The following is a 13,714-nucleotide window of genomic DNA, read 5'->3' as shown; positions in this document are numbered from 1 at the left end:
AAGAAAAATACCACATGATCTCACTCATTTATGGATAATTAAGACCATTATAAACTGATGAACAAAAATAGATATAGAGGCAGAGCAACATCGAACAGACTGTCAAACTACAGCGAGATGGCTGGGGAGCATTGGCGGGGTGGTAAGAGATCAACTGAAGGACTTGAATGCATGCATATAAGCATAACCAATGGATACAAGACACTGGGGGGTAGGGGAGGCCAGGGGAAGGTCAAGCGGAGAACAAAAAAAGGAGACATATGTCATACTCTTTGTAATACTTTAAGCAATAAAACAAAATTAAAGAATAAAATAAAATAAATATTTGTACCTTAAAAAAAACAAAACTAATAACAAGAATCAAAACAGCCCCACCACCAAGCAAAATGATTAAGAAGAGAGAAGAGGAAGAAAGAGAGATAAAAAGGAATACTATAATACAAGAAATCCAAAGAATTAAAGCAGAAAGAAGGAAATGAAGGGGGAGAATATGAAGGAAAGAAGGTGGAGTGAATAAAGAAAAAATAAGAATAAAAGAGAAGAATATAAATAAATCAATATATACTTAAAATGGTTATAATAATGAATAAAATAAATGTGGAATATGAAGGGAAAATGGAAAGGAAATTAAAATTTTTTTAGAAAAGCAAAGAGAAATTAAAAATAGATGGAGGGGAGGCCAGGGGGTTGTCAAGGGCGGGAAAAAAGGAGACATATGTAATACTCTTTGTAATACTTTAAGCAATAAAACAATTAAAAAAATAGATGGAGAAAAGGGAAGAGAGAAATGAGGGGTATGAGAGGAAAAAAAGAGATGTAGAAACGAGAAACAAAAACAGATCCAGAGACAGAGAAGCATTGATCAGACCGTCAAACCTCAGTGGGAAGGTAGGGGAGGGAAGGGGTAAGGGGGAAAGATCAACCAAGGAACTTTTATGCATGCATATAGGCCTAACCAATGGACACAGACAACAGGGGGATGAGGGCATGAGTGGGGGATATGGAGGTTAATGTGGGAATAAGGACACATATGTAATAACTTAATCAATAAAGAAATTAAATAATAAAAAAGAGAAGGTAATATACAAAATAATATTAAAGAAATAAAATGACAAAGAAATAGAAAAAAAGTGGAAATCAGAACTGCGGATTTTGTTGCCTACTGTGTTGAACCTTTGGAAGTACTATTTGTGGCTCTCACTGGATTTTGCTTAGATGTTGTCCAAGACTGGCCCCTTGGTGTGGCAGTCATGGGCCTCCCACTAGGTTCTCTGGTGCAATCAATGTCATTAGCTATCCCTGCCTGGTTTTTGGCCACCAGTCTGACATGTGGCAGAGCAGAGTTCCAAACAGTCTGGTGGACTGTTCCAAACAGTCTAAAGCCCAGAGACTGGATCTGCCTTGGTCCCGCTCCTTGAATGTCCTTTCTCTGAATTGTTCTCCCTTCCTCCTCAGATCTTCACTCTGCAGGGGTATCTGATACCTGGCCAATATGGTTTAAGCAGATTTGTGTTGGGGGTAGTGCTTGTAATCTGAAGGAGAGGGGGTGGGCACTTCTTTTTCCCAGGCTACATTTGCTGTACTCACTAGGAAGTTTGTATCTGCTTCCATGTAATGCTGCTGAAGGGCCCAGTACACACCCCTCTGTCTCCCAGACAGAGACTCACCTGGAAAGAAACCCACCTGGGAGACATTGCTGCTTAGCTCCTCTTGGCTCCCTGGCATTCCCTTTTTGACACTCAAAGTAGGAGGACATCAAAGAACAAAACAAACAAATCAATATTAAACAAACAAACAAGACAACAAATTTAAAATATCAGCCTCTCTTGGCCCTTCCTGCTCAGCCAGCAACCCTAGGGCAGGGCTTCTGCCCAGGCTCCAACTGGCTAAATGTCTATGACCATTGTGCCATTAGCCCGAGTGGTAGGGTTATACATTTCTAGCCCCACACCTTTTTCCTTAGGCTCAAACCACAACAGATTGGAGCAGATGTAGCAGATTAAAAGATTGGAGGCAGGGTGTCATAAGTATGCTTAAAGTGGACGTGAAGGAGGGAAACCCAATCTCTTTTTTTCTCCCCCTAGGCACACAGACCAACCCCTGTCCAGCTCTCTGCCCAGTGTTCTACTCAGGGCTAGAGGTCCAGTCAGAGACTGCTGGGGTACTGCTCAGCTCACTATACAGCTGAGTTCTGCTGAGATGCCTTTCTGCAGGAACAGTTCAGCAGCCCTGGGCTCAGTGGGATTGATCAAAGTGAAACAGAAATTTTTAGGGTTGAAAAAGACAGGTTTTAGGAAATATTAGAAACCAAGGGGGCCATGGAAGAAGCACAGGGCTTTAGAGCTGCAACAGGTACATTTCCATAGAATGAGGGAGCTGGGAACAGCAAAAGGTCTATATTTACAACATAAAGGGAAGGAAGCTCTTCATCCAGAAGAAGAAGAAGAAAGCCCAAAGGCAATCCTATATAATAAAGAGGTAATATGCAAATTAACCCTCACTGTGTAACACCATCACAAGATAGTGGTGTGCACAGCGGGGGCAGGGCAGTGGAGTGGGGCCGACGGCCACTGATTTTTTGTATAGAGGATTTATCCAGTGATGGCAGTGGAGTATTAAAATCCACTACTATGATTGTATTGTTGTTGATTTCTCCCTTGATATCTTCCAGGTGTTTTTTATGTATCTGGGTGCTCCTGCATTGGGTGTATATATGTTTACCAACATTATATCTTCTTGTTGTATATGAAGTGGCCTTCCTTATTTCTTGTTATGGCCTTCACTTTGAGGTCTATTTTGTCAGATATAAGTATTGCTACCCCAGCTTTTTTCTCATTTCCATTTGCCTGAAAATTTTTTTTTCCATCCCTTCACTATCAATCTGTGTGAATGGTGCGGGGGGGGGGGGGCGGTGAAAGCATTTTATTTTACTGGATTTTCTATCTTAAGGTAAAATAATTTTTAGATAGAATTTTAATGCTCTAGGTCAGGGGTCCTCAAACTTTTTAAACAGGGGGCCAGTTCACTGTCCCTCAGACCGTTGGAGGGCCGGACTATAGTTTAAAAAAAAACTATGAACAAATTCCTATGCACACTGCACATATCTTATTTTGAAGTAAAAAAAACAAAATGGGAACAAATACAATATTTGTATTTGCATGTGGCCTGTGGGCCATAGTTTGAGGACCCCTGATTTAATACATTTACATTTAATGTTATTATTGATAAGTACTTCTTTGTCATCATTTTTATTTTTAATGTTTGTATTACTTCTTGCCTTTCTGTTTCTACTTTTTATAGCAGTCCCTTTAGCATTTATTGCATTGCTGGCTTGGTGGTAATAAACTCTCTTAGCCCTTTTTTGTCTGTGAAGTTCCTGATTCCACCTTCAATTTTGAATGATAGCCTTGCTGGGTATAGTATTCTTGGATTCAGTCCCTTGTTTTGCATCACTTTGTATATTTCATTCCATTCCCTTCTGGCCTGGTGTGTTTCTGTTGAGAAATCAGTTGATATTATAATAGAAGATCCCTTGTAGGTAACTTTCTGTCTCTTTCTGGAAGTCTTTAAGATTCTTATTTTGTCGTTGATGTTTGCCAATTTAATTATTATGTGTCTTGGTATTGGTCTTTTTGGGTTCATCTTGTTTGGGACTCCATGTGCTTCTTGGACTTGTATGGTTTATTTCTTGCCAATATCAGGGATGTTTTCTGTCATTATTTCTTCAAACAGGTTTTCTATTCCTTGTTTGGTTTCCTCTCCTTCGGGTACCCCTATTATGCAGATGTTGTTTCATTTTGTGTTGTCCCAAAGCTCCCTTAGGCTCTCCTCTTGCTTTTTAAATTTTCTTTCCAGTGTTGCTGTGTTTGTGTGTTTTTTCCTACCTTGTCTTCTATTTTTCTGATGTGGTCCTCAGCCTCTTTACTGTTTAAGCCTTCCATTGTGTTCTTTATTGCAGCTCTGTCATTCTTCATTACTTCTTGGTTCCTTTTCATATTGGTGACATTCTCATTCAGCTCCTTATAATTCTTATTGAGTTGTGTGTATTTGTCATATAGCCATTTGAGCATCCTTATAACCATTACTCTGAATTCTTTCTCTGACATGTTGCTTGCCTCCATTTCATTTAATGCCCTTTCTGGTAATTCCTTTTTTTCTTTTTGGGGGGGATCGTTTTTTTGTCACCCCATTTTTTGCTGTAACATTTTAATTGTTTCTGTTTCTTAGATCCAACTGCTTTGCTACCAAGGTTCTTTTGGGGGTGCTGCTAGAGGTGCAGTCTCTCAGGTCTCCTGGCCTTGGAGATCTAGTGGAGCTCCCTACTTGAGTTATTTGGGTTCTCTTGATGTAGTTGGATATTGAATGTTAGTTTCTTATTCATGGATGAATTCTTGTCTTGGGTTGGCAATGTGACTTACCCCCAGCTTCATTGTGCAAACTGTTTTGAATGTGATTGTGGTTCCAGCTCTTGTGGAAAAGGTTGTCTGAGGTCTCACTGGTATGTGCTCACTGTGGGTTCCCAGAGTCCATGGCCTGGAAGGAAGGAGTCTCAGGACCTTCCAGTGTTGTGTGACTATTGCTGGATTAGTGTCATTCTGCAACTCACTATGAAGGTCCTGGAGCCTCTGAAAGTGGTGGGCTGGTGTCTTGTAGTCTGTGGTTGAGGCAGTGGGACTCTGGCCAAAGTGATTTCCCTCTCTGAATCACGAGGGGGTTCAGGATCCAGCAGCTGGGGATGTGGGAATCTCGGGGTCTGTGGCTGAAACAATGTGATCTTGTCCAGGGAGGCAAGTCCTCAGTAATTCACTAAGCTGTCCAGAGATACGTAGCTGGGAGAGGGATGTCGTGGATCCTACTGAGGGAGCTGTGTGTCCTTGGTTGGAGAGGCACACGCCCAGTGGCAGCACACAGAGGGGCCCAGGAGCTGTCTTCAAGGGATGTGTGCTTGTGGGGCCCACACACTGGATCAGAGTGATTGTTGTGTGCCACTGGCCCTGTGGAGGGAGAAGTCCCAGTTTCTGCTTTGGGGGATGCACACTCTTGGTTGGATACACATGCTCAATGGCTGCTTACAGAGGTGTCCTGGAGCCATCTGCTGGGGCAGTGGGCTTAGGGGCCCTGGGCCGGGGTGGCACTACCATGGGGACTGGATTCCAGTGGCCGAGGTTGTGCCTTGTGACAGTTCATAGAAGCACCCAGGGGCTGCCTGCCAGGGCAGTGGGCTCAGGGGGTTTGCACACTGGATCGGTGTGACTGCAGTGACCAGAGGTCAGCAGCTGAGGAGGGGGAAGTCCGAGTTGCTGCTGTGGGGCCTTGAGCCCTTGGTTGGATACAAGTGTGCCTTGTGGCAGCTCATACAGTCACCCACGAGTTGCCTGCTGGTGTGGTGGCCTCAGGTGGCCTGGGTGCTGAAACCACATGACCTCGGTGTCTGTGGGTAGGCAGCTGTTAAGGCAGAAATCCAAATTTCTACTGCTGGGGCCATGCGCCCTTGTTTGGATATGAGCACGCCAAGCTGGGGCTCAAGGAGGCACCCAGGAGCCACCTATAGGGACAGTGGGCTCAGTAGCCTGCATGTTGGAAAGGCACAACTGTGGTGTCCAGAGGTCAGCAGCCAGGAAGGGGAATGTCCCAATTTTTGCTGCCTTGCACCATTGGTTGAAATCGCGAATGCCCAGGAAGGGCTCACAGAGGCACCCAGGAGCCATCTGTCGGGGTGGTGGGGCTCAGGAGGCCTGCGCTCTGGAAAAGCATGACTACAGTGTCAGGAGGTTGGCAGCTGTGGAGTGGGAAGACTCAGTTTTTGCTGCCGGGGCCTTATAACCTTGTTTGAATTCCTGTGCACCCAGTGGTGGCTCACAAGGGTGCCTGGGAGCTGTTTGGCAGGGCGACACACTCAGCGTGACCCTTGTGTTGAAGCCACGAGACCGAGGTGTCTGTGGCAAGCAGCCAGAAGGGGGGGAAGTCCGAATTTCTATTGCAAGGGCTGTGCATCCTTGCTTGGATATGAGTGTGCCCAGCAAGGGCTCACAAGGCACCCAAGAGCCGCCTTTGGGGTGGTGGGCTCAGGAGGCCTGCACGCTGGAAAAGCATGACTGTGATGTCCTGAGGTTGGCAGCTGTGAAGTGAGAAGACTCAGTTTTTGCTGTTGCATCCTTGGTTGAATTCGCATGCACCCAGTGGTGGCTCACAGAGGTACCCTGGGGCCATTTGTCAGGCAGTGCACTCAGAGAGGCCCTTGTGCTGAAGCTGCGTGATTGAGGTGTCTGTGGGCAGGCAGCCGGGGTTGGGGGAAGTCAGAATTTCTACTACCGGGGACCTTGTGCCCTTGGTTGGGTTTGTGCGTGCCCAGTGGTGGCTCACAGAGGCACATGGGGTCTGTTTGCCAGGGCAGCGCACTCACACACTCAGAGAGGCCCTAGCTCTGAAGCCTCATGACCAAGGTGTCTGTGGGCAGGTATCTGGAAAGGGGAATTCAGAATTTGTATTGCTGGGCAGGGCTTCCTTGTTTGGATAAGAGCATGCCCAGTGGGGGTTCACAAGGCACCCAAGAGCCACCTTTGTGGCTTTGGGCTCAGGAGGCCTGCACGCTGGAAAAGCGCGACTGTGGTGTCCAGAGGTCGGCAGCTGTGAAGTGGGAAAACTCAGTTTTTGCTGCTGAACCCTTGGTTGAATTCATGCACGCCTAGTGGTGGCTGACAGAGGTACCCTGGGGCCGACTGCCAGGGCAGTGCACTCAGATAGGCCCTTGAGCTGAAGCTGCATGACTGAGGTGTCTGTGGGCAGGCAGCCAGGAGTGGGGGAAGTCCAAATTTCTACTTCTGGGGGCCTTGTGCCCTTGGTTGGGTTCGTGTGCGCCCAGTAGTGGCATGCTCACACACTCAGAGGGGCCCTGTCGCTGAAGCCGCCTAACCCAGGTGTCTATGGGCAGGTATACAGGAAGGGGGAATTCAGAATTTCTACTGCAGGGGTAGTGAGCTCATGTTTGGATAGGAGCGTGCCCAGCGGAGACACCCAAAAGCGGCCTGTGTGGTGGTGGGCTCAGGAGGCCTGCGCGCTTGAAAAGCACAACTGTGGTATCTGGAGGTTGGCCACTGAGGAGGGGGGCAGTCGCACTTACTGCTGGGGGAGCATGCATCTTTGGAGGTGGTGGTCCTAGGGCAGTGATGGCGAACCTATGACACGTGTGTCAGAGGTGACACGCGAACTCATTTTTTTGGTTGATTTTTCTTTGTTAAATGGCATTTAAATATATAAAATAAATGTCAAAAATATAAGTCTTTGTTTTACTATGGTTGCAAATATAAAAAAAATTTCTATATGTGACATGGCACCAGAGTTAAGTTAGGGTTTTTCAAAATGCTGACATGCCGAGCTCAAAAGGTTTGCCATCACTGTCCTAGGGTCTGCAGGTCTGTGGGTGGGGCAGCAGGATTTTGGCTGGAGTGGCTGCAGGATCACAGGCAGTGTCCAAGGTCTGTCTGGCTGGTGGTGTTGATGAGTTCCTAGAAGAGGCTGCTCTCCCCTTCCTCCCCTTCAAGATGGTGTGGGCTCTGTGCCTGAGCCCTGCAGCCCAAGGAGTGCCCGCAGTGGTGGTAGGTGCTCCCTGTCCAGGACAGCCTGGTCAGCCAGCCTCTGCTACTCCTGCCAGATTTAACTGTCCCTCACTCACTCACACACACACCACACAGGTCCACACACTCTCCTCTCACCCCCTCACTCACTCACACCCTCTCCCTCATCTCCGTCCTGCCCGCCGTCATCTTCTGCAATCCCCTTTTCTGTCTCTCGTATGATTTTGGAGGCTGACGGCCACCCTCCAGTCACTTAAACTTGGCTGCCGTCTAAAAAGCGGGCATCTATCTCTCTCTCTTGTTTCACTGCTCCTTTCTGGATGTATTCTCCAGGGCCAAAACCAAATGGGGCATGGGTCAGTCAAGTAAAGGTCCCTAGGGCAACTGCTGCTACAAAAAAAGTCTCCCATGGAAGGATAAACTGGTGCCGGGTCGGGTTTGAGCATTAGGCTTCTGCCAGTCACAAGTCAAAGCCCGGCCATCGACTAAATGAGTGCTTGGGTCCCTGCCCAGCTCCGAGAAGATTAAAGAGGCAATTCCCCCCTCCATCCTCCACACCCCCTTCCCTGCCCCCGTCTGGGACTCTCTGACGTTCTTATGTCCACAGTGGGGGTGCTGAGGGAGACTCTCCATAACATGAAGACCACCTCATAGGGTTTTAACAACACATGTAATTAAATTATGACCCATCCAGGGGATGCATACAAGGGTTGGTCACCCAGCATTCCAGGTCCTCATGGCAGTCTTAGACAGCTGGGAGAGAAACTGAGACATGATTCAAAAAAACAAAACAAAACACACACACACACAAAAGAAACAGCACATTTCTGACCCACTACATATGTCCACTCCCCTAGCCCAAATCCCAAACAGGTTTTAATTGGAGAATCATCTGCCTTTTTCTTCTGCTCTCTCTCTCAGTCAGGTCAAATAGTAGCCAGTGAGATCGCTGCCTCCATGGTCCAGGTCCCACTAAGCTTAAAATCCTCAGTCTCCATTTGTGCAGGCCTTTATAGTAGGAGTCCTGGGGGAAAACTTCTAGGCAAGAGTTAAGAAAGGGAGAGCCAACTAACTGTTTTCCACTCCTGACATATGAGCATGGCCCTAGATCTTCCCATCAGGCATAACAGGAGTTAATCACAGCCCTTAGCCGCTTCTTCCATCAACCCTGTAGAAGTCTTAGCCTTTCAGAAAATTCAGCATTACAGCCAGACACAGCTGTTAAGTTTGCCCATTAATTACTAGGTAACTCGCCTCTCACCTTTATTGTGATTCTGTAAAATGGTCGCACACTCTCGGGAGTGGGGAGTGTTCTTATAAGTCTCATTTTTGCAATGTTTTTATTTCCCAGTCCCTCATTTGAAATTTGAATAGGTGAGCCATTTCTCACAAATTAGGGACGCTTCTGGGACTTTCTGTACCCATGTAGAGGGAAAGGCTAGTTCAAGGGGAGGTGCCCCACCTGATTTTGGGTGGCCTCTTGGCCTGAGCCCCATCTCTTCACAGATGCTATAGAATAGGCTGGAGACTGTTTTTATTTGGAAGATGGCGAAAATGACACAAGGGGAATGTGAGGCAACCAGGCAAGCCACATGGCCATAATAGTCCATTGGAAAAATACTGAGGTTCTAGGGAGGATCAGTTCCCCAAACCAGGAACAAGAGACATTGCTTTTTAATGGAGTGCTTTGTGGAGTGTCTGTGGATTGTGCACACTTGTTAATATCATGTATAAGAGCATTTCTATTGATGTTTCCTGTTGATGTTTGAATCAATCTGTTTAAAGATAGGAAACGTCCAATCTGCTGGGGCCCATCTGCTTATGGATAGGCTGAACATGTGGCAGAGTTTGAATCTTGAGGGTGTCTTTGTCTGCAATGTACCTTGGTTACTGATTGCTTTGCTAGCTTTGTTTGCTCTTTGCCGTTTTTATGAACATAGAAAGCCCTCTGTCTCTGCTCTCTGTAGGCTTTGTGCCACTCAGAACCAAAGGTTATTTTGCTGGATTAAGATTTGAAGATTCTAAGGCTAATTTGAAAGAATAAAATTTGTGAAGGTTAAATATATGTTAATCCAGGGAAGTTTAAACAAAGACCATTGGCTGAAGTTGTAGCCTACCTGTGATTGACAAACCATTTGTCTTCCCCACCTGGGGCGAAATGGGAGGGGGAAGGAAAAAAAAAGAGCAGTTTTACTCAGACAAGTGACTTTTGGTTCCAAAAGCAGCAGAATAAGAGGTGACACTGGCCAAACCTGTGTGGGCACTTAAAAAAAGAAGCAGGGTGGGGGGGAAATTTACAAAGCCCTGTCCAGCATCGCATCCATTGAACATCCAGTGGGAAGCTTGGGTATTAATAGGGACCAAGGACCGGTGGTCCAGTGTCTGCCTGTGACATCACAAACCCAAGCAGGCTTGCTGAAGTGGAACTGAGGCTGGCTAAGGGGCAGCCGCTTCTGTCCCTTGGGGGCACAGCAGCAAGGGAATGGGCAGATGGTAGGCGTGTCCTCCCAGCATTTTCTCTACAATTCAAAGTATACTGTAGAGTTATTAAAATATAATAATTTATTAGCCAGATTGAAAAGGATTAATTCAGTTTTCCAGACCAAATCTTTAATGTTAAAACTGGTTTAAATTTTAATAATCTTTAAATTGGGTATATTTGACAGTTTTTCCAAGTGTAATATTTCAAGAATTTAACTGACAGACAGCTTTGTGACATCTCAAGGGCCCTGAAGTGATGCAAATATTTATGCTCTCTCCCTTAAAGGAAATATTTTTGAACTAAATTAGACCAATGCAATATACTGGGAATTGCATGAGGAAACTCTCTCAAATAAAAATTAATAGCAATGTTCTATTTAAATACATATACTTTGAATGTTATAGAAATTTCAGTCTGCTTTAGAAAAGAACTTACACAAATTTAAAGCCACGTTCAAAACAGAAACTTTCAATCAGGAAAAAAGGGCAAGCATAATAATTCTCTGCATCTGCCAATGACATTCCAGGTATTTGTGTTTCACATATTAGAGGTTTTTAATTATTTTCAATGCTTAATACACCATATGCAATAAGCCATGTGCCACATGTTATTTTTTATATACAAATTGTTTGTTGTACTAGAAGGTTGTTGTCTCAGAATATTATAAAGTTTTTTTCAATTGCATTTTAAACAAATCTATAACCATGCCACTTCTGAATTTTGTCATTGGACAGCCATTGTCTTATTTTGGTGCATTTAAGTCTTTGGAAAAACCCATGGAAAGGACTCTGACTTACTCTAAATTGCAGGCTTCTAAGCAGATCATATCTTTGAACTAAAAGGGGTTTGTAGAACTTCAGGGTATTATTAAAGTATATATAGAAGGTGGTACCTCCTTCCAGCATACCTGATTGAAATATACAGATGAGCACTAGATATTCAGGGGTAAATTTAAGCTTAAAAGGGGGAAATAAAAATCTCATATACTAATATTCACCATTAATAAGAACTAATAAGGTGTGCCTTTTACCTAAACAATTCCTTGTAAAGTCAACTAGCATGTCCCTCTCTCAGCGGGGAAGCAACCAAGTTGGTTGCCCTGTTTAAAGAAAGTAAAATCTCTAAGGTGGCATCTTAAGGCTTGAAAATAAAACAACAGAAATTAAGGTTCAATAAAAATAAAAAGTTAAGCCAATGAGCAGGAAGCTTAAAGTACTAAATTTGACTAGAAAGAGATTCCATCCTTTCTCCAAAAATCAGGCAGAGGACAAATCCTTAATAACTAGGGGCATACAAGGGGTGGGGACCGGAGCTGTTAATACTTTACTTGGATCACTGGATATTGGCCAAACCAGGGTTCCAGGTACTGTGTAAACTCTCTTAAGTTCTCATCCTGGAGTAAACCCCTCAGAAATACAGTCCAATAGGTACTTCAAAAATATTACAGCTGCCTCAGGCACTTTTAATCATAAACAAGGGGCCTTAGAACAATGGTTATACATACCACCTCCATCAGGAACTCACCAGGAGCATCAGGAAAGGGTGGCCTCTGCGTGAGCTTGGGTGGTCAGTCGTGGTGGTGAGTGCAGTTAACTCCACCTGGCCACTTTGTCTGCGACTGAATGCCGACAAGGTGGGTCACCTAAATCATCACGTCCTTTTGTGGGTACAAGGATGCTGGTCATCCTTGTACATATTTTCTTTCTTCTTCTTTTCTTTTCCTTGATGGGAAGCCTGCCATCCATATTACATAAAATACAGCCCCTAGGATACATCCTCAAGAATTGGGATAACGTTGACCCATAAACCTTAAAGAAAAAGCGCCCGATCTCTCTTGGCCCTCAGATTTGGCCTCGGATGCCAACTAGAAAATAGTAAAAAGTAGCCCCAGAGGGAAGTTTTAATATTTTCAGTAGGAAAAATGGGAAATAATTGAAAGTCCCATATATCCAGGCTTTCTTAACTCTAGGGGACAAGCCAAAGGGAGGTGGGAAACTAAATTTAATCATTTGCTCCTGGCAATAACAACCCAAGTCCACTGAGGGAGAGGGCAGAGACTGTGCCCCACCCCTGCCCAAGACTAAGCCAACCTAAACTTGCCCCAAGACAGATAGAGGATCTGGCCATACTTAAACCCAGATCCCCTTCTCATCCTGGGATATGAGACAAATTAAAAATAATTTAAGAAAGTTCTCAGAAAACCCCGAAAAACAAAAGAATTTAGAAGTGAAATAATTCCCCCTGTAGACCTCAATGGGATCCTAAAACTGAGAGGTGGAAAATAAAGCACTGCCAGTTCTGTATTATAGAAGGGCTCAGATGTAGCAAAACAAAGCCTGTTAACTACTCTAAATTAATCACCATTAATCAAGGGGCTGACAAAATCCCCTCAGTCTTTTTGAAAGGCTCGGGGAGGCTTTTGGTTAAGTGTGAAAGGACAAAGAACTTTCCTCCATCTTGTCTTGTAGGGCTGGGCCCTCAGCCTAAGCCCCCTCCCTTTTCTGAGAGTGACCACAAGAATGCCAGTACTGTCCTAACTCCCCCAACAACCACCTGAGTGGACCAATGAAGCTCCAGGAATGCAGCTAAGGTCCTAATAAGGCTATAGTGGGGGACAGCTCAAGCCTCAGAATGTGCTGGTCACTTCCTGACCTTTGTGCTGTAAGACCCTGCTGAAAAACCCTGACCAGAGTGACCAATCTCTGTAACTCACATCACTTACCTAAGCCCACCCAAATGACTAGCACTATATAACATTTGTCCTCCTGGGACTCTGTTCTCTCATCTTGCCGCTGCGTCGGAAAGAGGCTGGGAGCCAAACCCAGGTTTGAATAAAGACTCTTTGCTTTTGCATCGGAAAAGGCTCCCTGGTGGTTGATTATTGGGGACCCTGAACTCTGGGCATAACAAAGTGTACAAACTTTACCTCAGATTCAGAATTGGGACAACTAATTTTAAAGGACAAACTTATCACACAGGCTATCCCAGATATCAGGATGTTGCAAGAATTGGCTATTAGTCCCAAGAGTAATTTAGAAAATCTCCTGAAAGTTACCACCTCTGTGTTCTATAATAGAGACCAGGAGACGGAAAAAAGGAGAAACAGGAAAAGCCAGCCCAAAACCAAGGCTCTTTGTGCCATGCTTCGGTAAGACAAGGGCCACCAGTCAGAGCTCAGAGGCGAACGGTCAGTCCTGGTCACCTGCTACAACTGTAGACAGGTTGGACTTATAAGCTGGAGTTGCCCCAGGGGGCATGGTTGACTCCTGAAGCCCTGTTCTACCTGTCAAGGAAACCACTGGAAGTCGGACTGCCCCTGGAGACTGAGGTCCCTTGGGACAGGGCTGGCGACAAGCTGGCCCAACAGGACTGATGGGGCTCAGGGTCTCTCAATCCAGCTCCTCAGAGGACTGCCACCTCCACCCAGAAGCCCCGGGTAAGCCTGACAGGGGGGTGGGAGGGAAAGGAAATTAATTTTTTCCCCGATGTCGGAGCCACCTTCTCTGTATTCCCAAACCCTGGTAAATTATCCTCAGAGGCTGTAGCCATTACAGCAGGGGTCCTCAAACTACGGCCCACGGGCCACATGCAAATACAAATATTGTATTTTTTCCCGTTTTGTTTTTTTTTTTTACTTCAAAATAAGATATGTGCAGTT

General features: G+C 45.2%; 1 long non-coding RNA gene across 1 annotated transcript in view; it reads left to right on the top strand.

Moving 5' to 3' along the window:
• Window positions 1-12,890: 12,890 nt before the first annotated feature.
• Window positions 12,891-13,714, top strand: part of LOC106727931 — a 22,205-nt gene continuing 21,381 nt past the window's right edge. The window contains exons 1-2 of the long non-coding RNA XR_001364167.1: window positions 12,891-12,969; window positions 13,379-13,384. This is a non-coding gene — a long non-coding RNA (uncharacterized LOC106727931). The remainder of the gene's footprint in view (window positions 12,970-13,378; window positions 13,385-13,714) is intronic.

Source organism: Myotis brandtii, unplaced genomic scaffold (assembly GCF_000412655.1).
Source record: "Myotis brandtii unplaced genomic scaffold, ASM41265v1 scaffold502, whole genome shotgun sequence".
In the NCBI taxonomy this organism is placed as follows: Eukaryota; Metazoa; Chordata; class Mammalia; order Chiroptera; family Vespertilionidae; genus Myotis; species Myotis brandtii.
The sequence above is the reverse complement of the archived record's forward strand: the minus strand, read 5'-3'. Positions and strand labels throughout refer to the sequence as shown.